The sequence below is a fragment of the Equus asinus genome, unplaced genomic scaffold (genome assembly GCF_041296235.1).
Source record: "Equus asinus isolate D_3611 breed Donkey unplaced genomic scaffold, EquAss-T2T_v2 contig_3, whole genome shotgun sequence".
Taxonomy (NCBI): Eukaryota; Metazoa; Chordata; class Mammalia; order Perissodactyla; family Equidae; genus Equus; species Equus asinus.
In genome coordinates, this window is record NW_027224960.1 from 1,030,870 (window position 1) to 1,057,722 (window position 26,853).

Consider the following 26,853-nt stretch of genomic DNA (forward strand, 5'->3'; position numbering starts at 1 on the left):
GAAGTTAGGTTTTGTGGGGTTTTTTATTGTTAAACTGAAGAAAGAATAGGCTATTATAATAGACATTATACTGTGTAGTAAAATAACTGGGGTGAACTAGAATTAGATACTTGAGTGATTTTTCAAAATCTCAAAGTGAATAAACATATTATAGATTTACTCGTTTTTTCCCTGAAGTTTTCAAATAAAATAATCTTTATTTTTTAAAGATTGGCATCTGAGCTAACATCTGTTACCAATCTTCCCCCCCACTTCTTCTTTTCCCCAAAGCCCCCCAGCACACAGTTGTATATTCTAGTTGTAGTAGGTCCTTCTGGCTGTGCTATGTGGGACACCACCTCAGCGTGGCCTGATGAGCGGTGCTGGGTCCGCACCCAGGATCCAAAGTGGCGAAACCCCAGGCCTCCAAAGCAGCATGAGAACTCAACCTCTTGGCCACGGGGCCAGCTCCCAAACAGAATAATCTTAAATTGTATCCCACATCAAGCTAAAGAATTTAGGTCCTGAAGACAGAGAATAAAGTAATAATGGTAAGGAATAGGAAGGAAGCACAAAAACAGAGAGAATTGATACAGCGCAGCAAGAAGGAAATGGGAGGTTTACTTATGTGGTAAGGAGTGTTTGCATAATGCTTATGTTCACTCATTCAACAAACAGGTATTGAATATAAACTACATACGATGTGTTGGGGCTATAAAGATGAATTAGACATTACTCTTCCCTTCAAGCGATTTACAGTCTAAAACATTGTGCTCATGGACGGGGTGGGTGGAGCAAAATGGAGGGGTGAGGTGACCTGGGACTCTCTCCCCTCCAAACTACAACAAAGGACTGAAAAAAAACTGAATTTCAGCTAATAAACCTAATGCCAGGAGATCAGAGACCTAGAGTATCAAAAAGACGGAGGACAGAGACCCTGCTGCTGGCCTCAGAGGAGCTGGAACAGGGTAGGAGAGAACTTCGCTCCCTCCCCTAGAGTCTGGGATCACTGCCGCAGGTGAGGGAAGGAGTCGGGGAGGGGCCACGTGACCGGGGGATTGCCCAGGACTCCTGCCGCCGGTATAGTGGAAACCCGCTGATGGGGGAAAGCTTCCGTGTGTGGGGACCCCATAAACCCAGGGCCTCAGGAGACCAGAAAACAGAACTGATCCAAATCCAGATCGGCGAGCCAGAAAAACAGCCCCTCCCCCTGGCAAACAATGCTGGGTGCTGCCATCTTGTCCGAAGGCGGAGAGCTCAAAACACGCGGCTCTCAACCCCCATATAGTGGCAACAGGCTGTAACTGCAACTCAATTCTACCACCATGTGAAAAAACCGCTCCTCTACCATCCAGCAATTTATAAAAGCTCCAGACCAGAAGGAAAACAATAAAAACACAGAATTAAGTCCTGAGAACTTAGAAATAGGTAAACTAAGTGAAAATGAGTTCAGAGCAGCTATAATCAAAAAACCCAATGAGATAGAGAGAAAGATAGAGAAACAAGCCAACGAGTTCTGGAGTTACTTCACAAAAGAGATTGAAATTATAAAGAAGAATCAAACAGAATAACTAGAGATGAAAAACACAATGGACCAGATAAAACAGAATACGGACTCCCTGAATGCCTGTGTAGACACCAGAGAGGAGCAAATTAGCATAATTGAAGATATACAGGCCGAATGGCTCCAGACAGAGGAAGAAAGAGAACTAAGAGTTAAAAAAAATGAGGAAAATCTCTGAGAGATAGCGGATTCAATGAGAAGAAAGAATTTATGGATAATAGGAATTCCCAAGAACGTGGAAAAGGAAAATGGAGCAGAAAGTGTTCTTAATGAAATTATAGAAGAGAACTACCCAAATCTAGGGATTGAGGGAGAAATGTGTGTAGAGGAAGCTTTCAGATCTCCTAGATTTGTCAATGTGAAAAGACCTACTGCAAGGCATATAGTAGTACAAATGGCAAAAATGAAAGACAAAGAAAGAATACTCAGGGCAGCAAGACAGAAGTAAATAACCTACAAAGGAACTCCTATCAGACTTTCAGCAGATTTCTCTGCAGAAAATTTACAAGCTAGGAGAGAATGGAGTGACATATTCAAAACTTTAAAAGATAAAAATCTTTAGCCAAGAATACTCTATCCAGCAAGAATATCCTTCAGATGTGAGGGAGAAATTAAATCTTTTCCAGACAAACAAAAGTTAAGGGAATTTGTAACCAAAAGTCCTCCACTACAAGAAATCCTCAAGAAGGCTCTCATACCTGAAAAAAGAAAAAAGGGAGAAAGGGGACACAATCCACAGAGTAGGGAGACAGATAAATAGAACCAGAATAGGATAGCAAATATTCACCTATAGCATTAGGACAAAGGTAAGGAAACTACCAAAGCAAAGTGGATCTTATCACTCTAACTACAAACTCATAACACGAGTTGGAATAAGAAATGAAAATAACGGGGCTGGCCCTATGGCCAAGTGGTTAAGTTCGCGCGCTCTGCTGCAGGCGGCCCAGTGTTTTGTTGGTTCAAATTCTGGGCGCAGACATGGCACTGCTCATCAAATCACGCTGAGGCAGCGTCCCACATGCCACAACTAGAAGGACCCACAACGAAGAATATACAACTATGTACTGGGGGGCTTTGGGGAGAAAAAGGAAAAATATAAAATCTTAAAAAAAAAAGAAATGAAAATAATAATTTAGGAGGGGAAGAGCAAAGGGACTAAATTAGTCTAGGCCAAGTAAGTAAGAGACCACCAGAGAATAGACTATATTATACACGAGATTCAAAATACAAACTTCAGGGTAGACACTAAACTAAAAAACACAACAAAGCCACAAAACATAAATAAGGAAAAAGCTAAGAAACCCAGCATAAGAAAGTGCAGTATTAAATGGGTAGGCTAAAGCACACAAGAAGACAAACACAGGAAAACCAGATAACGAGCAACAGATTGACAGCATTAAGTCCACATGAATCAATAATCACTCTCAATGTAAATGGACTGAACTCTCCAATAAAAAGACACAGAGTGGCAAAATGAATTAAAGAACAAGATCCAACAATTTGTTGCCTCCAGGAAACACACCTCAGCCTCAAGGACAAACACAGGTTCAGAGTGAAAGGGTGGAGGACAATACTTCAAGCTAATAGCAAGCAAAAAAAAACCAGGTGTTGCAATTCCTATATCAGACAAAGCAGATTTCAAAATAAGACAGGTAAAGAGAGACACAGAGGGACAATATATAATGATCAAAGGGACACTTCATGAAGAAGAAATACATAAATATCTATGCACCCAACACAGGAGCACCAAGATTCATAAAGAAACTATTAACAGACCTAAAGGAAGATGTTAAAAACAACACAATAATAGTAGGGGACCTCAACACCCCACTCACATCAATGGACAGATCATCCAGACAGAAAATCAACAAGGAAATAGTGGAGCTAAATGAAAAAACAATTGGGCTTAATAGACATATATAGATCACTTCATCCTAAAACAGCAGAATACACATTCTTCTCAAGTGCAAATGGAATATTCTCAAGGATAGACCATATGTTGCCAAACAAGGCAAGCCTCTACAAATTTAAAAAAAATTGAAACAATAACAAGCATCTTCTCCGATCATAATGCTATAAGGCTAGAAATTAATTAGAAGAAAAAAGCTGAGAAAGGCACAAAGATGTGGAGCCTAAACAATACACTACTGAACAAGCAATGGATCGTTGAAGAAATTAAAGAAGAAAAAATACCTAGAAACAAATGAAAATGATAACATGCCATACAAACTCATATGGGATACAGCAAAAGCTGTGTTAAGAGGAAAATTCACTGCAATACAGGCACATCTTAACAAACAAGAAAAATCCCAAATAAGCAATCTTAAACTACACCTAACTGAACTAGAGAAAGAAGAACAAACAAAGCCCAAAGTCAGCAGAAGGAGAGAAATAATAAAAATCAGAGCAGAAATAAATACTATTGAAACAAAAAAGGCAGTAGAAAGGATCAACGAAACAAAGAGTTGGTTCTTTGAGAAGATAAATAAAATTGACAAACCCCTAGCCAGACTTACAAATAAAAAACGGGAGAAAGCTCAAATAAACAAAAGCAGAAATGAAAGAGGAGAAATAACAACAGACTCTGCAGAAATACAACGGATTATAAGAGAATACTATGAAAAACTCTATGCTAACAGAATGGATAACCTAGAGGAAATGGATAAATTCTTAGACTCCTACAATCTCCCAAAGCTCACTCAAGAAGAAGCAGACAATTTGAACAGACCAATCACAAGGCAAGAGATTGAAACAGCAATCAAAAACATCCCAAAGAATAAAACCCCAGGACCAGATGGCTTTCCTGGGGAATTCTACCAAACTTTCAGAGAGGATTTAATACCTATCCTTTTCAAGCTATTCCAAAAAATTAGGGAGGATGGAACACTTCCTAACACATTCTATGAGGCCAATATCACGCTGATACCAAAGCCTGACAAGGACACCACGAAAAAAGAGAACTGCAGGCCAATATCACTGATGAACATAGATGCAAAAATTCTAAACAAAATTTTGGCAACCCGAATTCAGCAATTCATCAAAAGGATCATACATCATGATCAGGTGGGATTCATACCAGGGACACAGGGATGGTTCAACATCCGCAAATCAATCAACGTGATACACCACATCAACAAACTGAGGAATAAAAACCACATGATCATCTCAATAGATGCAGAGAAGGCATTTGACAAGATCCAACAGCCATTTATGATAAAAACTCTGAACAAAATGGGCATAGAAGGGAACTATCTCAACATAATAAAGGCCATATATGACAAACCCACAGCCAACATCATACTCAATGGGCAAAAACTGAGCACCATCCCCATGAAAACAGGACGAGACATGTATCATCACTTATTTAACACAGTACTGTACACACTTATTTAACACAGTACTGGAAGTCCTGGCCAGAGCAATCAGGCAAGACAAAGGAATAAAAGGAATCCAAATAGGGAGGGAAGAAGTGAAACTCTCGCTGTTTGCAGATGACATGATCTTATATATAGAAAACCCCAAAGAATCCATTGGAAAACTCTTAGAAGTAATCAACAACTACAGCAAAGTTGCAGGGTATAAAACCAATTTGCATAAATCAGTAGCATTTCCATATTCTAACAACGAACTAACAGAAAAAGAACTCAAGAACACAATACCATTCACAAAAGCAACAAAAAGAATAAAATACCTTAGGGTAAATTTAACTAAGGAAGTGAAGGACCTATATAATGAAAATTACAAGGCCTTTTTGAGAGAATTGGATGACGACATAAGGAGATGGAAAGACATTCCATGTACATGGATTGGAAGAATAAACATCGTTAGAATGTCCGTTCTACCTAAAGCAATCTACAGATTCAACACCATCCCAATCAGAATCCCAATGACATTCTTTACAGAATTAGAACAAAGAATCCTAAAATTTATATGGGGCAACAAAAGACCCCAAATTGCTCAAGCAATCCTGAGAAAAAAGAACAAAACGGGAGGCATTACAATCCCTGACTTCAAAACTTACCACAAAGCTACAGTAATCAAAACAGCATGGTACTGGTACAAAAACAGGTGCACAGATCAATGGAACAGAATTGAAAGCCCAGAAATAAAACCATACACCTATGGACAGCTTATCTTCGACAAAGGAGCAGAGTGCATACAATGGAGAAAAGAAAGTCTTTTCAACAAATGGTGCTGGGAAAACTGGAAAGCCATATGTAAAAGAATGAAAATTGACCATTCTTTTTCACCATTCACCAAAATAAACTCAAAATGGATCAAAGACCTAAAGGTGACACCTGAAACCAGAAGGCTTCTGGAAGAAAACGTAGGCAGTACGCTCTTTGACATCAGTATTAAAAGGATCTTTTCGGACACCATGTCTACTCAGAGAAGGGAAACAATAGAAAGAATAAACAAATGGGACTTCATTAGACTAAAGAGCTTCTTCAAGGCAAATGAAAACAGGATTGAAACAAAAAAACAACCCACTAACTGGGAAAAAATATTTGCAAGTCATATACCTGACAAAGGCTTAATATCCATAATATATAAAGAACTCTCACAACTCAACAACAAAAAATCAAACAACCCGATCAAAAAATGGGCTGGAGACATGAACAGACATTTCTCCAAAGAAGATATACGGATGGCCAATAGGCACATGAAAAGATGCTCATCATCACTGATCATCAGGGAAATGCAAATCAAAACTACACTAAGATATCACCTTACACCCATTAGAATGACAAAAATATCTAAATCTAATATTAACAAATGTTGGAGAGGTTGTGGAGAGAATGGAACCCTCATACACTGCTGGTGGGAATGCAAACTAGTGCAGCCACTATGGAAAACAGTATGGAGATTCCTCAAAAAATTAAAAATAGAACTACCATACGATCCAGCCATTCCACTACTGGATATCTATCCAAAGAGCTTGAAGTCAGCAATTCCAAAAGTCCTATGCACCCCAATGTTCACTGCAGCATTATTTACAATAGCCAAGATATGGAAGCAACCTAAGTGCCCATCAACAGATGAATGGATAAAGAAGATGTGGTATATATATATACAATGGAATACTACTCAGATGCAAAACAGAACAAAATCATCCCATTTGCAACAACATGGATGGACCTTGAGGGAATTATGTTAAGTGAAATAAGCCAGTTAGAGAAGGATAATCTCTGATTCACTCCACTCACATGAGGAATTTAAAAATGTAGACAAAGAGACCAGATTAGTGGCCACCAGGGGAAAGGTGGGGTGGGGGGTGGGCACAAAGGGTGAAGTGGTGCACCTACAACACGAATGACAAACAGTAATGTACAACTGAAATTTCACAAGATTGTAACCTATCATTAACTCAATAAAAAATAAATAAATAAATAAATAAATTCAACCCACCATTTGGGAGAAAAATTGCAATTAAGGGGGAACAAAAAGTCCCAGTATCTACGGACTGTTAAAATTAAATGATAAGAAAGACCACAATGGTTTCTCCTGTTGCAATAAATTCTTCAGATCTGTAGAATGCCGCAAACCCCCTCAATTCATTTTAATTTGCTTTCACTGACACGCATGTCCAACAGAACAGTAAGAAAAAAGAAAAAGAAAGAAAGAAACTACCTTGGGGGAAAAATAAAGTTTATTGGAAGAAACACTCCATTTGAAAACAAAAAGAAACTCTGGGTGAATCAGCATATGATCCAACACAACTTGGAGGATGCATGGGAAGGCCTGTGCTGTAAACCAAAGAGAGTGCCATCTACAGAATGCATACTTTGAATACATCGTCAACAGTGGCAACATTTCCATCGGTTAAATAAATGTAATTTTTTTTCATTAAAAAAAATAAAAACCATAAAACATTGTGCTCATAATATAAAACGTATTTTTTTATTGTACTTAAGAACGAACTTGAATATGTGATTTATTTTTTAACCATCCCATCTAGGTTTCTGTTGATCTCACAAGTCTCAATTCTACTGGCTGAGACTAAGTTAAAAAAAAAATCACCAAATTCCAAGATTACTTTAAGTTTTAAATGTAGATTGGAAAAAAAAACCCAAATCCTCTTTCGTTACTGGTTAGGAAAGGCCTCAACTCCTACAACCATTACATCTAAATTTTAGGAGATGGCAGCCATAACATAACAGGAAGAAAGACCCCCGAATTTTTCCTATATTTTAACTAGTTATCTCATGCTACCGATAAGAATAAACTACCAATTTATAGATGTTTTTCCCTATTTAGTTAACAGTTCTTATGAAACCAAACATCCAGCAGCTGAATTAAATTTTGCTTTGGCCCATAGAGTACATTAGCAGGGTTTACCAATACTCACCAAATGGGACACCTTGACAGATCCTTCACAATTAGAGGGTTCACCTTTCTCTCTACTTTCCAAAATCTAGACAGAAAAGGCAACTTGTAGAAAAATTAGTGTCTTCTTAATTGGAAAGACCAAGTAGAGAGAGAATTACCCACCATCCTAAAAATGGTATGAGAACGACTGCTCCTTTGATTCATCTTTGTGATTCCATAGTGTCTGTTCTCTGTAAAAATGAGTCATATTTCAGCGGCATATATTAAAATCCAAAGAAAAACATTAACTTTTACTGTAGCTTAAAAGTGAAAAGTGTGATTTGAAGCCTAAATACATTCAAGTGAATAGTTTTTACTATTCTACAAGTGTTTTGAGGAAATACAGCATAAAGTCTTACTTTCTCCCTTTGTGATCCACTTCAAAGCCATTTCTGGTGTATAAACAACTTCTTCTGTGAGATCAGCCACATATACATTCCTCTGAAACAAGGTTAATGATGGGAAGAGTAGAGAAATAGAAGTCACTTAAAAGTGTGCATCTCAAGAGAAGGTGCAAACTATTACAGAATTAATTTGTAGAAGTTAAAAGTAGAAAATGGAGAATATTACTCTGTATAAAAATAAGAAGTAAATCTATGATATTTACAATTTATATCCTATACAAAAGCACACCAAATTCTAACCTGATACTTCCATCTTGTTCTTTTGAGGCCCTTACACAAAAATATTACAACTGTCAACATTTCAAAATGATACACATCACTTAAAAGATGATCTCATAAACATTTAAGAAAGAAAACAAAAAACAAATCACAGAAACAGGAGACATTTTAAAAAATAATGGAAAGTAAAGGTTAATGTTCATGAACTATAATCCCAATAAGTAACTGTATTGTTTGAGCCACTGTTACTCACATTGAAGTCTTCCCGAATTATCAAAGGCTTCATTTTTTGAGTGTCACAGAGTAAGTCTGTAATGGTTTCATTGTATATCTCCATGTAGGACACACGTAAGAGAAATTCCCTATCAGGAAACTAGGGGAAAACATATGTAAAAACATCAGAGATCACCCAGTTATGAAAACCTAATACTGAATGTTGATGTGCTCATAATAAACATTAAAATATTCTTTGAGAAGTTATCTTTGTAAAACAAACAAAAAAAATCCTATGGTTCTATATTGACAAAAGTAAACACAAAAATATAAAAGCATTGGGGCTGGCCCCGTGGCTGAGTGGTTAAGTTCGCGTGCTCCGCTGCAGGCGGCCCAGTGTTTCGTTAGTTCGAATCCTGGGCGCGGACATGGCACTGCTCATCAGACCACGCTGAGGCAGCATCCCACATGCCACAACTAGAAGAACCCACAACGAAGAATACACAACTATGTACCGGGGGGCTTTGGGGAGAAAAAGGAAAAAATAAAATCTTTAAAAAAAAAAAAAAGAAATATAAAAGCATTGTTTCAGAAATAATGAAAAGTATGGCATCATAAAATTCGAAGAAGAGGGTGCCCAGTCCAACTCTCTAAGCTTAAAATAAAACCCTACAAACAGATGTTCAATTCAAATAAGAACATTAAAAATCATTAAAACAGTAAGGAAAAAACAAATTGAAAACCCGCCTTAACTGATTAGGTTGCCTATCCTGGTCTTCTCACCACATCTACCCTCTCCTGCTCCTGAACGATCACGGACAGCTCCTCAAAGGCAGGGTTAAGATTTCTTGTTCCTCAATGCCTGCTTTGTGACAGGAGCAGCACTGCTTCAGGATTCAAGGGAAAGAATGAAAGGACTCTAAGCTCTAAAGCAAGGCTGTGGGGAAAGCAAATGTACGCTATGCCTTTCTTCCTTCCCCGTGGATAATCGAAAGAGAACTGTAAACCTGCTTCCTTCCACCATGACAAGAGGTGACTGCTTTTACCCGTATGTACCGGAAATTTGGCTATTTACCTTCTTAATTTTTTGGAAAATGTCATGAATTGCCCTGGGTATTACTCCCAAATAATCTTTTGAACCCATCATGGTATATGTTTTTCCTGAAGCAGTCTGCCCATAGGCAAATACAGTACCTGGGGACACAAAAACACACACACACAAAGATTGAAAAAGCATCGAGAGTATGTAAAACTATCAATACTGTTGAACACACACCCAAGACTAAATAAAACGTTTCTGCAGTGGATACAAACCATTGTAGCCTTGTATGGCAGAATCTATGATTGGTACTGCGATTTCCTCATACACATTTTTAGTAGATTCATCACTGTCAAAGACACGATCTAAAAAAAAAACCACACAAGTTAAACTAAACAAATCAACTGTGTTTTCACTTTGAATTAGTAGCTGCCCAAAGAAATAAAATTGTCAGGATATGGTATGATAAAATATTTAACTCACAATATTTTCTTCAACTTATTGGTCCTCTGAAAATACACTTCTCTATAAAGTAAAATGTGCTGGTTCTCACACAAAAAAACACAAGTCAGCTATCTTATGTGCTTTCAAGAGGCAGTGAGGCATAGTGGCTGAACCTGGGGATCTGGAATCAGACTGCCTGCAAATCCTGGTTCTGTCACTTAGAAGCTATGTGACCTCGGGCAACGTGGATGATGTCTCTGTGCCTCACTTCCCTAACCTGTAAAGTGAATATATATTATCTTCCTTAGAGAATTACTGTGAACATATGGTTAATACTTAGGAAATGCAAACTATTACTATTCTTTGAGAAATTTTAGTGTTTATAACATATCTAGCAAGAAGGCCTGGCTCAAACTAAACCAAGAAACACAGACAATTGGAAGAAAAGCACCGAGCCAAGCTGAAGTGTTACAGAGAACAGCTGGTTGGCTGGCTGCTGAGGGCTGGGGTTAGGTAGCACTTGCCATGATGAATCCACCAGTCCAGGATGTGGTCTCTCCTTTGTTGGTGCATCAAAAATGGACCACTCTCTCAGTGATGGGCTCACATTAGAAAGCCCCCAAGAAATGGATTTGTCAGTCAGGAGGGAAATGTATCAACTGTCTTGAGAAATTCAGTGCTCACACGGCTTGCACCATGACCAACATCTGCACTTGCAGGTAGAACCCTATGGGAAACCAAAGTGCCATCTGAATGCTGCCAGGGGTCAGGAGTTCAGGGCAAGGAGAGATGGCAGGATGATTCAAATCTTAATACCAGCTGCTTCAGACAGGTAGGTGAGTCCAAACCCCTTGTGAGCATACACAGCTACTGAGAACCTGCAGCACTTGAGTCAGAATGCCTGTGTATCCCTTGTTCTTGGTTTTATCATCTCTGGAACATACTGTTCTACCTTTTAAAAATTTATGTTGATACTATCAAATAGTCCTTTACCAGGAATCATTTTCTATTCTATACATCTTTACTCTAAAGGCTTAGATATTGGCTTTCTAGCATAACACTAAGTCAACAACCTAATCACTCTCACTCCTAAGGTTGTTGAGGGGACCTTACTGTGCTTTGTGGTGCCTACGTGGCAGCATGGCAGTGTGGCTGGAACACAGATCTGACTCCTCCATTTGCTGGCTGTGTGATTTGCGTTTCAGTTCCTCATTAAAATGGGAAGGTACCTATCACATGGGCTTGTTAGGAGGATTAAATGAGTTAATATATATGAGGTGCTTAGAACAGTGTCCGGCACATGGTCAGCACTATACAGAATGTGCTAAATCAATACACAAATCAGCCTGGCCAACCTTGAGGGCCTCCAAGTCCTTTTGCCCTAGCTAGCTCTCGCTCATCCTACAGGTGCCGGGTACCTAAGCTAGTTAGATCCCCTGCTAGAAACTCCCACAAAGCCATGTCATCATAAGTGTAATTAGTAGTCTAAAGTCTTTCTTCCCACCATATGACAAGCTCCACAAAAGGGGCAGTAGGTACCCGCTGTATTCTAGCCAAGAAGGAATATCTTCACTATTTATTCTTTAAAGAGTTTTCTTGAAAATAATTGTGGAAAGAATATACCTAACTGAAAGATCTTAAAGATGACTTGACATTAAGCAACATATTTTGGGCTTACGGAGTCTTAGGCCACAAATACACTAATGAATAAGAGGAAAAATGTTAGTTTCAGTCATAAGGCATTATGACTATAACTGTGTTTTAAACATCAATTCATTATCTTACTTATCATAAAGGATGGATGAGCAATTTTTCAAATCTTCCACTGAAGCAGTTTACAGACGGCTTAGTCTTATCTTTAATGTCAAATCCAGTATTCTGGATAAGCCTTTTGTACTCTTAAAAGGAAAAGGATAATATGTTTACTTTTGATGCTATTATAAGCTTACCAAAATTGAAGGATTTACTTCCATCAACTTGATAAATAGCATTATTGTCAGTTTTCCAGTAAACTTGCGTATCTTCTCCAAGAGCTTCTTCTCTAAAAGAATAAAAACAGTGCATTTTATAACTAGTTTTGAAGTCTGTTATATGAAAGATAATTTAAAAGATTTCGTCTTCTGAAGAATATTTTAAAGGATGGTAATGACCTATACTATAATTGGGAGAAATGTGGAAAGTCCACCTTTAAGGGGTCACCACTCTTCAATGGGGCTTCCCTGACCTCCTGCCCTCTCACCGGAGCGTCCCTGGGAAGGTCTTCACGCCCTTCCCCCACCCAGCACTGTATGCTGAAAAGATACATTCAAACGCAACTCCGATTATCCTTCTTGCTTAACATCTTTCAAAACCATCCGAAATCCTCAACACACGGCACGTGAGACTTCGATCATGTTTATTTCTCTCTTCAACCTTTGCTTCCTCTGACTTCCTATATACACCCTAACTCAAGACAAATCAACTATCTGAAGGTTCCCCCAAGAGAAGAGATTTAATCCCTCTGTGCCTGGAATACCCCGACTTCCGTTTCCATCAAGTAACGTAACTATTCTTTCTCCCTGAAAAGTGTCAGGACTTTCCTGACACCAGCCCTGCCCGTCTCCCACGCCGTCATCTCGCTGTGGGGCTAATGACCCCTCCGGCACACTCCCCACCTGCCCGTCACAGCACCTGTCACAGTGTCGTGATGGTTTTGTTCCGGAGCTGTCTTCTAACGCATTAGATAATGAGCTCCTAGACAAGAGGGAAGTCCTCGTCTTGATATTCCCCTTTATTTAACACAGTAACATTTAACACATATTTCTCAAATGCAAAAATGTGTTAGTATTCTGAGGGAGGGGCAGAGACTAGAGAAGCAAACAGACATCATTTCTTGCCCTTCCTGCTCTCTCTATAGGGTTCATGACCTCTGTGTCTCCTCCTCTAGAATGTAAGATCCACGGGGCAACGACGGTAGTGTCTACACTGTACCAAAAGGAAAGAATTCCAAATGGGCGAATATCAGGCTCGCAGCGTCCTGAACGCTGAGCCAGCCGCCGCCGGAGCGAAGCCTGGGCGCAGCGAGCAGCCTGGGCCTCGCGCCCCGGGACACCGGGCGGCCGGGCCAGCGGCCAGCGCGCAGGGAGCCGGCTGCGCAGCGTCGAGAGAAGCCCCGGCCGGCCCGTCTCTCGCCCGGGCCGGGACCGCGCACCAAGGGCGAGCGGCCGAGCTGCCGACGGCCTACCTGATGTTGAGCGGCCGCAGGCGCACGCACACGGCCACCGCCGCCTCCTCCTCCATCCCGCCGAGCGCCGGCCGGCTCGACGCCGGCGCAGCCTTAAAGGTCAAAATTTCCGCGACGCCGCGTCTGATTGGGCGGCGGCCCCGTGGCGTCACGCGTCGTCCCCTGCGTCCCCGGACGCTCGCCGCGGGGGAGGCGCGTTTCCAGCGTCTGGAGCAGAGGCGGCCACGGGGCGCGGAGGGCGGCTGTCCTGGCGGCAGCGGAGACGACGGCCGTCTGCTGGAAGCCTCTGGAGGGCGGGCAGCCGGTACGAACGCCGTCCGTCGCCCATCCTTGAAGACTTCGCAATCGGTGGGAAAACACGGCAGAGAAATTTTTTTCCACAATCAAAAGAGAATTACCACCTTTAAGCAGTCATACTTTTTCCTGTTTTAATCTAAAACCCTTAAAACGACAAGAGTTGAAAGTTACTACCCAGCCCAGAAACAAAAGAATCTTGTGCTCCTTAGAAACTGTGAGTTTTAGGTTTTTCCTCTTTCTTTTTGTTTGAACTCCTGTTCCCATTGGCTGTAAGTTCCTAAAAGGTTGACTTAGGAAAAGAATTATTGAAGAGTGGAAAAACTCACTTAGTAATGAGCTCAAACTTTTATTAGCGAAAGTGGAAAAGTGATTCTGAATTCTTTCCCAGAAATAGTGCTTGGTTTTCCTTTGTTTTAAATATGTATCCCAGTAAAGTATTAACATTTTCTTTAGGCAATTTCATTTCCTTTCAGTCCTTTTCTTAGTTGATTTAAGAAGCATCAAGAATTATCTCCTTTCTCTCACCAAAAACATGACCTGCAGTTGCTAATAATTGTTCGTTGTTTAGGAGTAGAAAACACTATTGATTTAATAAAACTATTTTGGAAGGTAATTCGGCAATATCAAAAATTGGAAGGCGCATGTACCCTTTATGCGAGCAATTCTGCTTTTAAGAATGTATACATATATTTGAATGACTGTGCAAGGACATGTATATCAGGCTATCAGTTGCAGCATTGTTGACAGTAGCAAATGACTGAAAACACATTAAATGCCAATAAATATGTTAAGTGGTTGACATTGTCAAGGAAAATAATCCATAATCAATCTATAAATGAAAATTTGGGTGAGTTTATTCTGAGCTTAAATCTGAGGATTATAACCCAGGGCCTTTCTTCCCAAAGGAAGAAAGGGCACCAAAGAAGTGGGGTGCACAGAGTGGTTATATACCCCCAGAGAGGATGTTTCACATAGGATTGAAATGTCCCTTTTACCGTAGTCGCGAGACTGCTCTGTCCGCACAGCGATTGATGGAAACAGCAGGTAGGTCTTCTGTCTCAGTGAACGCAGCAGGGTGGCAGTCTGTTGTCTCCAGCTGAGTGGTCACAGGTGAGCTGGGTGGTCAAAGGTGAGTGCAGCAATCAGTTCCTAGCCTAAGGAAAGATGCTTATCCCTAAGGAAATGCCAATGTGGGGGGAAGTTGCACCTTTATCTCGAGGGCCTTTGTTCTTGCCACAGGAAATGTCTAAGCAGATATGCAATGCGTGCTCAACAGCCACAGTCAGGCCCTTTTGGAAAAAACAAGGTCAGGCCGAATTAGGTTTATACCAAATGGCTTGCTCATATACTCCAATATATCCTATTGCTTGCCATTTTTATTTGTCAAACACAAGCTGGGAATGTAGTCTCGCTTTCTGGTTGGAAAGAGGAGAGTGGATTTTGGTGGACTGCCATCAGCCTCTGCAACACTCTGACTACCTTAGATTTTCTCTGTAACCTAGGTTGCTTTTCCCTTCCTCTCATACATCTGTATTCTATTTGACACTCATCCATACTCAATTTTAGCAAGTTTCTTTTTTTATGAAGATGTCATAGACTTATTGAAGCTGAAAGGAACCTTAGAAATATTCTCATACAATTTTCTCATTTTGTGGATGGGACAATGGTGAATTACAAGATAAATGATTTTCTAGTGTGGCATAGCTTATAAATGGTGGAGTTGGACTGACCCAAGCCAGTACAGTTTCCATCTGCCACTGAACTCCTGTGTAACCATGACTAAAAGGAAAGGGACACTATGTCTGTAATCATTGCAGATAATTGTTGCAAGATTAAAGACTTGTGCTTTTGAAATTAAACACTGTTTATCTATTAAACAAAAATTACTCCTGTTGAAGGGGATGGAATGATATAAATATACATTGCAATTAATTTTATATGAAATTCATAAAGTAAGTGAGCACAGGTAAGTATTTCAAATTCATGTATATTTGTAATACCAGGAGCTCTCTGACCCCTAAAATTTGCACCATAATCAAGAACTGCCAAACACTATGTGAGGCCATGCCTCCCTCTGGAAGGACCACGGTGCCCTCTGCAGCTTTAGCAGAAATGAATACAGTTTGGGGGAAAAAATAATGAGAACACCAACATGCAAGTATGTGCAATTAACATGCCTCAGAAATTCACTTTACCTTCTTGAATTGAATGAAGATATTTATGTAAAGATCATATTTTAAGCAAAGTATACTACAGCCTGTATAGCAGGTACCTATTTATATAAAAAGATATGCAATACAGAAAAAGATACATATAGGTCCATATCTACAGATTAATTTGAGGGTAACACTCTAGGAAATGGCACAGTTGCCTTTGGCGAGACAAACTGGCACTCAGGGATCAGATGTGGGAATATTTACTTTTCACTGTGCTTCTTCTTGTACTACTTAAATTTTTTATCATATGCATGTATTAATCTTTCAGGCAAGAAAAAAGTTAATCAACAAAAATTTTAATTACCACTTAGAGCAATAGCTTGCATCCAAATTTCAAGCCTCCCTCTCCAGAAGTTCCATAACTGAAGTTCTTTAATCTGTTCAAAACAAGACAACAGGCCCAAAATGGAGTCACTTATACTAAGCCCCACGTCATCAAACCAAGACTTAACTTAATTACAGGTTCAGCTTTCCCAGAGAAGGAACTTTACACCAGTCAACCAGGAATCACCCCACCAGCACTAGTTAGGTAATCTGCCTGATAGGCCCCTTCCATCCTCTAAAGGAAAGTGACTTTTCAATAACTAATTTGCTTGCCTAGTATAACTTCCTTGTCCCCACTCCCTTCAGCCTATAAAGGTTTTTCATCTTGTACAGCCCCTCGGGGCTCCTTTCTATCTGCTACATTGGATGCTGCCCAATTCAAATTGATTTTTGCTCAAATAAACTCTTAAAATTTTTAAGTATCCCTAAGTTTGTCTTTTAACAGTTCTGTACCTGTTGACAGTCCTGGTGTTAAATGAGGGAACTGAGGGAGACCCTGAAGGTGCCTGCCCCCGAGAAATGAGCAACCAGGTGGGTGTGTGTGGAGCCCCTTGAGCTCACTGCTTTCTCGCTGCCTCTGGAGGTGGTTGTTAAGTCCTTCTGGGATCCTAGCTCTGCAGCTCTTGCATTATGAGTTTTCAAACTTTATTTGAACATTTCTTTTTCCAGACTGGGTCTGGAAACTGACGGGAGTCAGATTGGGTCCGACTTACAAGCTGGGCGGTACGGGGGCAGGGGAGGGGGTGGCTGGCCCTGTTGTCCAGTGGTTGGGTTCACGCCTCCGCTTTGGCAGCCCAGGGTTTCTCGGTTCTGATCCTGGGCACGGCGGTGGCACTGCTGGTAGGGCCATGCTGAGGTGGCGTCCCACATGCCACAGCTGGAGGGACCTGCAGCTGAAGGTATACAAGTATGTACCGGGGGGCTTTGGGAAGAAAAAGGGAAAATAAAATCTAAAAAAAAAAAAAACCTGGGCTGGGTCTGGGTCTGGACTGGACGTGACTTAAGCTGGACTGGGTCCAGTGTGAGGCCTTGAGTGGATAAAATTTTCTTTCAAGGATGGGCAAGTAAGTTAACCTTGCCAAAGACAGTCTTGAATTATAGTGGCCATGGTGGAGAACTTTTAACCTAGCTAAGATTATCCATTTAGAAGATGCCCTGGTGAAAAAGGGGTCTCAGCCAAACACAAAACACGAAGAGGGAAAATTATTTTTCCTCCTCTACTGTGTCTGGTACCAGGATGAGGCCTGCTGGGACACCCCACTCGCTCCAGAGCCTGCAGACAGGATCCAGGAAAACTGGTAGAAGCTGCCAAAGGGTGAGAATTCTTACCAAAGTCACCCTCCAGATCTCTATCTGTGGTGCCTGGTTGAGAGAGGAAGGTAAAATTTCACATTATTCCTTCTATTCCAAACTCAGATTGGCAGGACAAAACATTTGTAAGAATTAGATCTTGACTGAAAGTATGAATCTGCTTTCAGGTACCCATTGGTTGTTGATCCTTTCCCTCCTAGGGATAACTATTGCCTTATTGTTTGTCTCCTTTAGTGGCCAGAGAAATTGGCCTGGCAATCACCGGGTTGTGGACCCCTACAATAAGGCAAGACAGAAATGTAGGTTGCACTCCATCTGCAGCTAGATATGGCTGGATAGAAATATGGGTTGCACCCCATCTGCAGCTAGATATGGCTGGACAGAAATGTGGGTTGCACCCCATCTGCAGCTGGACATGGCTGGACAGAAATGTGGGTTGCACTCCACTTGCAGCTGGGATTCTACCCACTGTTGCCAGCTCTCAGGGGAATTATTTCTTTCTTGCTTTGATTATCTTGGAGAGTGGCTCTGGATCCTGAGAAGGTAGTATCTTTTTTTCCTCTTTGAGGACACCTCTTGTGTCCATGGAGTTGTTCAGTACTGCCAGGAATATTTACTATTTGCCCTGGCTGAAATCTGACAAGATATTCAAAAGGATTTTTTTAAGTATCTCTATGGTCAAAAGTTGGCCCAATAAGAAGCTGATATTTAGAGCCTGATAGAAAACAATTTTTTTAGGCCTTCTCCCCTAAGCTAGAATGAAACTATATACCCAGAGGGAAAGAAGAACATTCTGAAATCTTTGTGGAAGAATTTACTAAAATATTCCAAAGACACACAGCTCTAACTCTAGAACATAGGGATCTTTTGTTTTCCATCTTAGTTGATGATCTTCTCCCTGATATAAAGAAGCAAACTGAGGATAATGTGCTTGGTAGATGGGGTCCCTCCTTGATATTAATCTGGTTGCAATCCCATTCTCTGAGAAATTAAAAACAACCATACTTGTCTTACAAATTGAGTCTTTACAAGAACAGAAATGTGGATCTAGAAACAATTCAAAGCCCATCTCTCTTTTTTACCAATCCAAAACCTCCGATATTCATCTCAGAAGGCTTGCAGATATTCTAAAGGATCTGGGCTTCAGAAACAAAAGTCCTTCTAAGTGGAACTTGTATTCTTTCTCTGTGCCTTTTGAAATGTAAATATTCTACCTGGTCTTCTCTAGGAACCAAGGTCATTCATATCAGAAGAAAGAAAAAGAAAAGGCAATTTTGAAAACTAGGCTTATTGAAAATCTCTTCCACAAATAATAGTAAAAAGCTTTAGCCATCTGAGCAGTTAATTTACTCCCTCTGCCAGAAACACAACTTGGATGAAACTGATTTTTTTATAAACTAGTGAGTCTTGCATTACCATACCTGTCTCTCAGCTAAAATTTTAAGATAAAAGCTAGGAGATCTTTGTTTGATCTGTTTGCGTGTTTATGCTTGTCTATGTATGTATGTTATAAATCTGTATTTTTTTCTACCTCCAGATGGTATTAATGAGGGTTTTAGGCTGGTTAATTTTAAAACTGAAGATGAGAAGCAGGCTCCGAGGAGCAGGAGAGGAGTTTGCTTGCCCTTTGTTGGGAAACATTTACATTTGTAAGGGAAACCTCCATCTGTAAAGATGCCTCCTCTCTGTGTCAGGAAGAAGGCAGGATGGCCTTATCTCTGGGAACTCTTAATGGGGAAGGCAAGGACTTAAGTTGGTTACTGTTTGGCAACCTCATGTAACTGATTTAGGGTGGTGGCTTCTGGCCTTTACTGAATCCGATTTGATTCTTATCTAAAAGTTGTGGGACCACCCAATGGCCAGACCCCACCTGCACTGATAACATTTTAACTTTTTTACATGTTCTTTCCTTTGTCTTGTAAAGAGATGGCTCACATACCTATGCCTTAAATTTAGCCTTACTCTCCACCCATGTTTGTAGCAGAAGTGGCAGCAGCAGCTCCTCTTGCCCATGGGTCCTGTCCCCACACAGCAGCTCTGACTGCCCATGGATCCTGTCCCCATGCTATTCCACACTATTCTCTAAATAAAAGAACACTACTGCCAGACCTTGAGAATCCAAGAAATCTTTCTTTCGACTCCTCGGCTCACCAACCCCGCATCGGTATTGCCAAAATTAATTTGTAAAGAGCTCTATTTAGTTGGCTTAAAGGCAAACAAGAGTTTATATAAATCAAGTGTACTCTCAAAAATATAGAAACTAACCCAAATGTTTTTCAATTTCATGTGATCTAGAATAATCTTCAGTAAATAAAAGCTAGTTTAAGTTTTTTGGTTTAATTAAAACAGGCATTTCTTGAGAGTTATCAGCATTAAATATAAAACTTTTATTCTACCTAGGTTTAGCAAAAGTCAAATAAGCTCATGTGCTCTCTGTTACAGAATTTGTCAGCAAGAAAGATAACTTAAGATGATGATTAGCTGTGTAATATCTTGTGAAGTTTTAATGACTAATCTAAGCATAATTTTTAGGAAGCAAATGAATTAAATAAATGTAATAAGATAAAAGTTTATAAGTGAACTTTTCAACAATAATTATTCTTTATAGTATATCTATTTAAAAATAGTTTCCAAAATCTTTTTTGGTAACTTGAAACCTTAAAGTTATACTGAAATATGTTAAATAATGGGTATTAATTGAACGTCTAGATCATTTCCAAATGAAATAAAATACTGAAACATTAATTACTGAACATAGATTTATCCACTTTTGGCTTCCTTTTACAAAGTAACTAAAGATATTGTGGTCTATTAGCAAAGAATGTGTCACAATGTTTTGTGCCACATTGAAAAATTCATTGTGAGGAAGATAAACTTCCAGAAATTATGAAATGTGTTTACAAATTTGCCGACTCACAGAATGCTTGTGTAATAGTCCACAATTGCTTACTTCTAAGTTATCACTAGGAATAAAGGATTCTAAGGGCCAAGAATTCTAATAAATACATTTAATTAAAACTATTTAGAAATAACAAGAGTGGAAGAAAACAATGCATATGAAAAGTAGGTAAGGAAAGCAAAATGACTGATTGTTCCAGAACGAGAAAGAAGAAACAGCATAGGATAAAATCTGAATGGATATCAAAAGCTATAGGTTTGTAGAAAAAGGAATCTTGGGAAAGAAATTTTATGTGTTCGGCATGGATTTATTTAAGTTTTTTAACAATGAATTTTAATATCAAAAGTGCACTGGTGCAAAACTAGAATTTGGTTTCACTCTGTTAAGAGAACAAAGTTTTCTTAGACTATGGTCTGCCCTTGATAAGAGGTTGTGAAAGTTTTTGTTTTTTGGGTTTTTTTTGTTTGTTTGTTTTACCTTTTGGTTAAATCTAACTGGAAAGCTTGAAAGCAAAGATTTTGTGTCTTACCAAAATGATTTACTGTGCTTCACATTGTCTTTATTAGGTTTTTGATTACTTAAGAAAACCCAATCTTCTCAATATTAAAAAAGCTAAGTTTTGTTTACAACTATGTAACCTTCTGTATTAGACTTTAAATTTTTCTATTGTCACTTTGGTTAAATGGATAATGAAGTGTTATTTCATAATGGTTTGTGATCCCAAGTCAATGGTTCAAACTTTTAGATGTTTTGACAACTTCCCCAAATCAGACTCTAAGTGGAATCTTTTTGAATGCAACATAACTTTGAAATTTCTCAGATGGCCCCTGGAAAAATCTCAAAAGATTTGTCTTTCACTTTGTAAAAGAGAGATATTAAACTAATAGGCTTATTTGGTATGTTAAATTACAGCAGAAGAGGGGCTGGCCCCATGGCCGAGTGGTTAAGTTCGCGCACTCTGCTGCAGGCAGCCCAGTGTTTCGTTGGTTCGAATCCTGGGCGCGGACATGGCACTGCTCATCAGACCACGCTGAGGCAGTGTCCCACATGCCACAACTAGAAGAACCCACAACGAAGAATATACAACTATGTACCGGGGGGCTTTGGGGAGAAAAAGGAAATAATAAAATCTTTAAAAAAAAAAAATTACAGCAGAAGCATTGTCAAATAACAGATGATAAACACTCTTAGATTATATTCGTATGACACATGTTATTAATATGTGTTCTAGAAGCCATATGAAATTCCTAAAAATCTGATATGTCCTGGTATAATGTTATCAGTTGTAATTCCACTAATTGTCTTAAAATGTCGTAGGTCACAGACATAACAAAATTTCCTTGTCAATTCCATTATAATGAACTCTGATCAGATCTTTAACCATGGGGATTTTTAAGTCTTTTGTCATTTCCAAACAGATATTATTTTACTCTAATGCTTTTGCAAAAGGAAGATTCATGGAAAGGACCCTACCAAGTACTCTTGGACCATGACTCTGCTGCCAAATTACAAAGTGTCAAAACTTGGGTGCACATTTCACAACCGAAGAAAGCTCCACCTGACATCTGGTCCTGTGCAAATGCTGGAGACATCGAAATCAAACTAAGTAGGAAGAGCAGTGGCCAACATCGAGGTAGATGCTTCCTCCCAAGATGTCAGATCGAGAACGTCTCTTTCCAGTCCTCCTCCCCTCTCTGACCTTCCTTTTCCTAATTTTTACACCATGAATGTCTTTATTTTTGTTGTTGCGGTTGTTCACATTTTGTCTTGCTCTGGCCTGGAAAAATAATATCATTGTTCACACATCTCAGGCCACTGCAGAGGAGGGTACTCCCACCTCAACATGGCTGTTGGATTTGCCACAGTGGTGTTGACCCTGCCCTCACAAACTTCTCCCTGATTTCCAATGCCTCCATTTCTCGGGACAATCTGACTCCTTTCTCTATCATGCCAGATTCTCCAAACCTGGGGGTCCAATTCCCCGCTTCTGGTTAACAGCTCCAAACCCAGGGGACCTTGCTTCTAGGCTCTGTACAAAGAAAGGGACACAAGATAAAGGCAACCAGAATAAAACCACCCATGCAGTCTACAGTCCCTTAAGTTTTACTCACCTCCATGGCTGTCAACTTTCCAGTCCTGAGCCACAGACAAAAATTGGAATTGCCAGGAGGCATCCATGATTTAAAAAGTTCACTTCCTTCAGCAGATCTCTACTCCCCTGGCTAGGAGTAAGTGCAAATGAGGCTATGTTCAGGAAGCTCTCCTTAACTCTTGAAGATATTGCAATCCAGTCTAAATTAGATGATGCTTGATTCAAATCAATTTTTGCACAAATAAACTAAAAAATGTTAATGTGCCTCAGTTTATCTTTTAACAAATATCTTTGCCTTCCCTGACCACTCAATTTAAATTAAAGTATAGCTTCCTGAACTCTGTATTATCTCATTAGATACAGCATAGTATCTTCGCAATTTAGCTATGAAAAATTTGTCTATATTAGCCCACAGCTGATTAACCAAAACAAAACAAACGACACAGAAACAAACTCTTAGAAGCAGACAACAGATTAGTGATTATCAGAGGGGAAGGATGTGGGGGCAAAATGGGCAAAGGGGGTCAATTATATGGTGATGAATGGAAACTACACTTTTGGTGGTGAGCACGCTGTAGTATATACAGATGTGAAATTATTATGTTGTACACCTGAAACCTATACAATGTTATAAACCAATGTTATCGCAATAAAAAAGAATAAAAGTGGTGAGAGTGGGCATCCTTGTCTTGTTCCTTTTCTTAAAAGGATATCTTTCAGTTTTCACCATTGGGTATGATGTTAGCTGTGGGTTTGTCATATATGGTCTTTATTATGTTGAGGTACTTCCTTCTGTACCCATTTTATTCAGAATTTTTTTTTATCATAAATGGATGCTGAATCTTGTCAAATGTTTTCTCTGCATCTGTTGAGATGATCAAGGACTTTTATCCCTTAATTTATTAATGTGGTCTTTCATGTTGATTGATCTGCAGATTTTGAACCATCCCTGCATTCCTGGAATAAATCCCACTTGATTGAGCTGTATGATCCTTTTAATGTATTGTTGTATTCAGTTTGCTAATATTTTGGTAAGAATTTTTGCATGTATGTTCATCAGAGATACTGGCCTGTAATATTCTTTTTTGGTGGTGTCCCTGTCTGGTTTTGGTTTCAGGGTAATGTTGGCCTTTAAAATGAGTTAGGAAGCATTCCCTCCTCCTCAATTTTTTGGAAGAGTTTGAGAAGGATAAGCATTAAATCTTCCATGAATGTTTGGTAGAATTTACCAGTGAAGCCATCTGGTCCTGGACTTTTATTTTTTGTGAAGTTTTTCATTACCGTTTCAGTTTCCTTACTGGTGTTCTGTTTATTCAGATTTTCTATTTTTTTCATAGTTCAGTCACAGAAGGTTGTATGGTCTAAGAATTTATCCATTTCTTCTAGATTTTCTAATTTGTTGGTGTATAGCCGTTTGTAGTAGTCTCTTATGATCACTTCTATTTCTGTGGTATCAGTTACGGCTTCTCTTATTTCTGTTTTTATGTATTTGAGTCTTCTTTTCTTCTTAGTGAGTCTAGCTAAAAGTTTGTCAGTTTAGTTTATATTTTCAGAGAACCAACTCTTAATTTCACTGATTTTTTTAGTCTCTATTTCGTTTATTTCCCCTGTGATTGTTATTATTTCCTTCCTTCTGCTGATTTTGGACTTGACTTGTTCTTCTTTTTCTACTTCCTTTAGGTGTAAGGTTAGACTGTTTATTTGAGATTTTTCTTGTTTCTTGAGGTAGGTCCCTTTTTGCTGTAACCTACCCTCTTAGTACTGCTTTTGCTGCATCCCATAAATTTGGTATGTCTTATTTTCATTTTCACTTGTCTCTCTGTATTTTTTTATTTCTCCTTTGATTGCATCATTGACCTAATAGTTGTTCAGTAGGATGTTTGGTCTCCACATTTTTGTGATTTTTTTCAGTTTTCTTCTTGTAGTTGATTTCTAGTTTCATACTGTTGTGGTCAGAAAAACTGTGGCTTGGTATTATTTCAATCTTTTAAAATTTATTGAGACTTGTTTTGTCTCCCAACATATGTTTTATCCTTGAGAATTTTCCATGTGCACTTGAGAAGGATGCATATTCTGTTCCTTTTGGATGCAATGTTCTGTATATATTTATTAAGTCTATCTGGTCCAATGTGTCATTTAAGGCCAATGTTTCCTTGTTGACTCGCTACCTGGATGACCTATCCATTGATGCTAGTGGGGTATTAAAGAACCCTACTATTATATTGCTTTCAATTTCTCCCTTTAGTTCTGTCAATAGTTGTTTTATATATTTTGGTGCTCTCCCATTGAGTGCATAAATATTAATTAACGTTATATCTTCTTGAAGGAGTCTCCTTTATCACTATGTAATGTCCATCTTTGTCTCTTGTTACCTTTTTTAGCTTCAAGTCTATTTTGTCTGAAATAAGTATGGCTACACCTGCTTTCTTTTGGTTGCAATTTGCCTGGAGTATCTTCTTCCATTCCTTCATTTTGAGTTTATGCTTGTCTTTAGAGCTGAGATGGGTCTCCTGGAGGCAGCATATTGTTGGGTCTTGTTTTTTAATCCATCTAGCCACTCTTTGCCTTTTGATTGTGAATTCAATCTATTTACATTTAGGGTGATTATTGTTATATGAGGACTCACTACTGCTATTTTATCTTTTGTGTTCTGGTTGTTCTATATTTCCATTGTTTCTTTTCCCTTATGTTTCTGCTTGCCATTTTAGTTTGGTGGTTTTTTTGTGATGTGTTTCTCAGTTTCTCCTTTTGTTTGTATTTGTGTTTCTGCTCTAGATTTTTGTTTTGTGGTTACCATGAGGTTGTATACAATGTCTCAGAGATAAAATAGTCTTTTATCTGTTGATAACATCATATCTTGATTTGCCTATACAGGTTTTCCTCCTCCCCTTTTATGTTTTTGTTGTCTCAAATTATCTCTTTTTATGTTGTGAGTTCATTACCATATTGAAGTAGCTTTAGTTATTTTTAATGGTTTTTTCTCCTTTAACTTTTATGCTACATTAAGTGTTTAACACCCTATTCTGTAATAGCTTTGAAATTACCTGGTTCTCTCTATTTATCACCTTACTCAAAGTTTTACCTTTGCCTTTTCATTTCTGGTAGTAAAGCTCCTTTCAACAGTTCTTGTAAGGCAGGTCTAGTGGTGGTGAACTCTTTCAGCTTTCATTTGTCTGGGAAAGTCTTTATTTCTTCTTTATACCTGAAGGATAATTTTTCTGGATAGAGTATTCTTAGCTGACAGTTTTTATCTTTCAATATTTTGAATATATTGTTCCACTCTTTCTTGGCCTGTAGAGTTTCTGCTGAGAAATCTGATAGCCTAATGGGGGTTCCTCTGTAGGTTACTGTCTTTTCCTTGGCTGTCTTTAAAATTCTTTCTTTGTCCCTGTCTTTTGATAGTTTTAATATAACATGTCTTGGAGACAGTCCTTTTGTGTTGAGATATTTAAGTGTTCTATTAGCTTCACATACTTATATATCCAGTTCTTTCCCTAGGTTTGGGAAGTTCTCAGCTATTACTTCTTTTTTTTTTTCAAAGGTTTTACTTTTTTTCCTTTTTCTCTCCAAAGCCACGTGGTACACAGTTGTGTATTTCTAGTTGTAGGTCCTTCCAGCTGTGGCATGTGGGATGTCGCCCCAGCGTGGCCCAATGTGTGGCACAATGTCCGTGCCCAGGATCCGAACCAGCAAAACCCCAGGTTGCTGAAGCAGAGTGCGTGAACACAACCACTCAGCCATGGGGCTGGCCCTTCAGCTATTATTTCTTTAAGTAGGCTTTCTGCTCCCTTCTCCCTCTCTTCTCCTTCTGGGATACCCCTTATCCTTATGTTGCTTTTTCTAATAGAGTTGGATATTTCTCATAGAATTTCTTCACTTTTAAAAAATCTTAGTTCTCTCTCCTCTTCTACCTGCATCATTTCTAAGTTCTATTTTCAACGTCTCTAATTTTCCCTTCCACATGGTCTGCTCTATTTCCAGTGTTGTCTACTGTCTTTTTCATCTCATTTTTTGAGTTCTTCCACTCCAGAATTTCTGCTTGGTTCTTTTTTAGAATTTCAATCTCTTTGATGAAGTACTCCTTCTGTTTATTAATTTTATTTCTGAGTTCATTGAACTGTCTTTCTGAGTTTTCTTCTAGTTCACTGAGTTTCTTTATGACAGCTATTCAGAATTCTCTGTTGGTTAAATTACAATCTTCCATAACTTCAAGTTTGCTTTCTGGAGAATTGTCATTTTCTTTTTGTAATAACATGTCAC

General features: G+C 39.0%; 1 pseudogene; it reads right to left on the reverse strand.

Annotated features, from left to right (window-relative positions):
* LOC139043587 (centromere-associated protein E-like) overlaps window positions 1-13,595 on the reverse strand; it is a 79,769-nt pseudogene extending 66,174 nt beyond the window's left edge.
* Between the last annotated feature and the right edge of the window lie 13,258 nt (window positions 13,596-26,853).